At 45.2% G+C, this 4,271-nt stretch overlaps 1 non-coding gene across 1 annotated transcript; it reads left to right on the forward strand.

Moving 5' to 3' along the window:
- The first annotated feature begins 379 nt into the window (after nt 1-379).
- On the forward strand, nt 380-485 carry LOC117128710. Its single transcript, XR_004452104.1, has one exon. It is a non-coding gene; the product is annotated as a small nucleolar RNA R71 (small nucleolar RNA).
- Nucleotides 486-4,271: the final 3,786 nt, after the last annotated feature.

Consider the following 4,271-nt stretch of genomic DNA (forward strand, 5'->3'; position numbering starts at 1 on the left):
TTTCCAAAGAAGTTTCTGTTTCCGCCCTGGTTTTCAAATTTCTGGAATCCGGTACCTCCGATGTAGTTCATATTTTCTTCTCCTTCCGTATCTGCTACATCTCCTTCAGCTGAACAGACTTGCTTCCTAAGAAGCTCGTGCACCACATCTAACTTAGCTCTTACTTCGTCCATCTGTTCCTTCCCGATAGAGACTACAGACTTCTTCCGTTCAGAGTCAGTGTTTTTGGTGCTACTTCTGTTAGCAAGGTTTTCGATAAGTCTCACAGCTTCCAACGGATTCCGAGTAGTGAAGTTTCCTTTCACTCGTCGTATCAAGAGCCATTTGATACTGTAAGGCGAGACCTCGGAAGAAAGTGCTTAGCAGCTGCACTTCGTTAAATCCGTGGTGTGGACAGTCTCGCTGGAAGATCCTAAATCTATTCCACGCATCTTTGAAGGACTCTCTAGCCTCCTCGGAGAATGTGGAAATTTTGTTCCGAAGTTCTTCAGCGCGCGCCTCATCAAAGAAGTTTCGTAAAAAAGCATTCTTGATGTCGGCCCAGGATGTTAAAGATCCTCTGGGTTGCTGCCTCAGCCAGTGCATCGCTTCTCCATTCAGCATGTATCTGAAGAGCTTGCACAGCAGGTAATCTTCGGGGACTCCTTCCATCCAAATAGCAGCGATTAGATCCTCGAACCGTTCCAGATGGTCCATAGGATGCTCGTGCGGTAACCCAGAGTAGGGTATCTGCGACACGAGAGTGTAGTATTGAGGCTTCTGCTCGAAATTCTGCTTTTGGATCTCCGGAAGTCGAATAGCTGATCTGTTGGAATAGTACTCATCTGGGCGATTGTAGTCGGCCAGTGGTTTCGATCGAGCGTCCTCATCTACAGGTTGAGCAGGTCCTGTACCATTAGAATCAGGGATTACAGTCCCCTGAGCGTCTATTTTTTGACCTGTTGAATTACGCAGATGACCGTCCTGGTCATACAAGTTTCCGTTCTCGTCCTGTGTTAGAATAATAATTTTTACTATTTTTGACGACACGGTATCAATCGACATACGTAGTGTAGTATCGATCGACATACGCAGTGTAGTATCGATCGTTGTCGAACGATTTGGATCGATCGATGATGAAGGTCTAGTGTCGGTCAACGGTTGGTTGGGTGTATCGATCGACGACGAAGTTGTTGCGTCGATCGATGTGGAACGTTGACCTCTACGGATGGTGCGTTCCAAATGAGCAGGATCGTCCAAGAACAACAAGTCTTTCTCCTTGTTGCTTCTGGTACCGCTAGGCATGCACCTGAAAAGACAAGAAAAAAAATTATGTTAGAAAGGAGGTAGAGAAAAGAATAAGAATCAATAAAACTAAATCTAATGGCGGTCAAAGCTCCCCGGCAACGGCGCCAAATTTGATACCACTCAAATTACCCTAAGGAGTGTTACTCTCATCAAAAGAGGTTCAGATGTAGTACTTAGGGATCGAATGCACAAGGAGCTAGGGAACAATTAAATCTAGTGTTTATTAATTCTAAGAGTTGTAAATGTTTAAATGAAATAGCAATAGTAACAAGCGAAGTAAATAGTAAATATAACTTGGTTGGAAATGATATTAGATGCATGGCCACTATTCAGGTGTTGGAGATTATAATACCTATAGATGCCTATTTGTTGCATGCATGATATATTAAAGCTCAACCGTTTAACTCAGTGATCAGCTGTCGCATGTTTCACTGGTTAACAAGCTAGATCTCGTGTCTCAACGGTTAGTATGTCCACAACGAAAGAGTGTCGATCGAAGGTCCTATTGGGACGTCGACCGATACACCTTTGCCAACGTCGATCGATAGTCAGTTGAGGACATCGATCGACGGGTTCTAGCCAGGCCTATGCGCGAGTATGATATGCCCTATTAAGATACTAAATTGGCGGTTAGCCCTCTCTAGCAGTCCTAATATGATAGATAGATGTCAGGATGGGATAACAAGGGTGCTTGAGTATGCAATCCTATGATCAAGTTCTAGTTAGCAAGGCTAAAATATGCAATGAATAGAAATCTATCATGAATATCACAACAAGGCAGATCTATAGTTTGGGGCTAATTCCACAAACCTATCTGAACCCTGGACTTAATAATTGAACTACTCAGACATAGCAAACCAATTCATAACAATGAAGAAATTTCATAGTATAGATGAAAAGAAATGAAAACAAGGAGTTCCAATCACAAGTGATCTTCTCTACAAAACTCTCTATTCTCTCTCAAAGTAAAACTGTAACAAAAAACTCTCTCTTCTTGCCGTCAAAACACTTAGGCAGTATATAATCTACTAGGTTAAAAACTCGTCAGGGCGTTTTCGAAATTTGGCTTCGCCTTGGGTTTTAAGTCCGCTGGATCCAAAATGTCGCGTGTCTAATGTCTCGACATCGTTCGATGGTACTTGTGTACATCGATCGATATTAATCTTCATCTATCGAGGCATCCCTTGGTGTCGGTCGACAGCACTGATGCGCATCGATCGGTTGTTCTTCCTCTTGTCGGCCTCTACATGGTCAGCTCGGGTGAAATGTCCTTTAAGCTCCAAAATGCTCCAAAGTCATAGCTTTACTCCGAAATGCACCTGAACCTGAAAACATACCTAGAAGAGTAGAAAACATAGATATATATATAGTAAAACACCTATATACCATGGATGAAAACGGGTCAAATCCAAGGTATATCAACGGTTAAAACACTTATTTCACTCGATATCAGCCCATTCCTCTTCCTCATTCGCAACTGAAACCGAAAACAAAGACAACCCTTTTCTCTCTCGATTCTTGACGGATTTCGTCCGTTCTTCGCCCTAATCCACTCAATTTTTTTCACTCTGTAACTGTTAAATCCACTCTCGAAACCAACATTCAAGGTATGTACTCGAAATTTTCAACTTTTCGAAAAATTAGAGTTTTAGTTTTGAGTTGGACTAGAACGCTTGATTTGGTGTGATTGAGAGATGTTTTTGTAGTTCATATTGCTTATCTAGAGTTCGGTTTGTGATTTCCTTGCCTTTTAACTCCTATAAACGCGATTTGGAGTTGAGTGATGTTGCAGGTTTCGCGATTCGACATCGGTCGATATGAACTTGTTCGCATCGACCGATGCTCTCTTGTTCGATTGTTCCGACACAACAATATCAATCGATGTTACATTTTATCGACAATGCTAACTTTCTTTTTTTCTTGGTTTCAGATGAGCAGTTCAGAAACAAACGCACAAAACAGAGAAATCAGGTCGAAAAGGAGGTTCGACGAAACTAGCAGCTCCACCAACCCACAGTGCCCTCCATGGCCTCACACCGAAAACACACCCTTCGATGTCTCGGGCTATGATGATCCTAAAAAAGCGATCAACAGCAACGAGTGCCGTCGCCGTCCCCTGTATGACAACTGGGACGATTACGACAGCCTCTTCTAAAATGCTTGGCTGGGAGTCTCTATCGAGCCCACCAAATTCCTCGACCGACGCATCCTAAAGAAGCTCGGGATCGAGAGACATGATCACACAGCTCGGACTCGGCACCATGCCCTCTCGCGCTTACGACCTCTACCCCGATCTCGTCCGCCAGTTCATGGCCACTGTCGAGGTCACCTACAGAACTTCATCAGCGAGGGTAGCGGGAGATGGTACTTTGACCTTCTTCGCTAGAGGGACACGCTACAGGATCACTATCACCGAGCTCTGCCGCATCTACGGTTTCGATGAGAGCATCGCTTCCTACACGGTTCCACCTTTCCCACACCTCGAGAGATTCTGGGACATCGTCGGCACAGGAGTTTGGGACACAAACAGGGCCGTGCTATCAGACATCCGCCATCCTGCACTTCGCTACTTCCTATGGCTCCTTGCAAACACACTGGTCTGCAAGATGGAGCCCAACAGGTCAGGATAAAGGAGCTCACGCTACTTTTCTATGCAGTGAACATCGTGGTGGATTTGGATGAGTTGGATGAGGACGGCGAAGTAAGCCCGCCGAACCTCGGAGCTGTCTTTGCCGCGCACTTGGTGGAGTTGAAGAAGAAGCCTTTCAACAGCAAGGGTAAGAAGAAGGAGACAGTTGGGAGTCTTCTGACCCCGATTTTCCAGTACCTCGGCATCCGCCTCGACCCTCACTCTGCCGACCGCGACCACGCATTCCTCGACGAGCAGCACTTGGTTCACTCGCTATGGCTCGAGGAAGGGAAACTCTGGCGTTTCAGGATCCGCGATGAGCATCGCCTTCTACCCCTACCGGATAGGAGGATCA

The sequence above is a fragment of the Brassica rapa genome, chromosome A09, assembly GCF_000309985.2.
Source record: "Brassica rapa cultivar Chiifu-401-42 chromosome A09, CAAS_Brap_v3.01, whole genome shotgun sequence".
In the NCBI taxonomy this organism is placed as follows: Eukaryota; Viridiplantae; Streptophyta; class Magnoliopsida; order Brassicales; family Brassicaceae; genus Brassica; species Brassica rapa.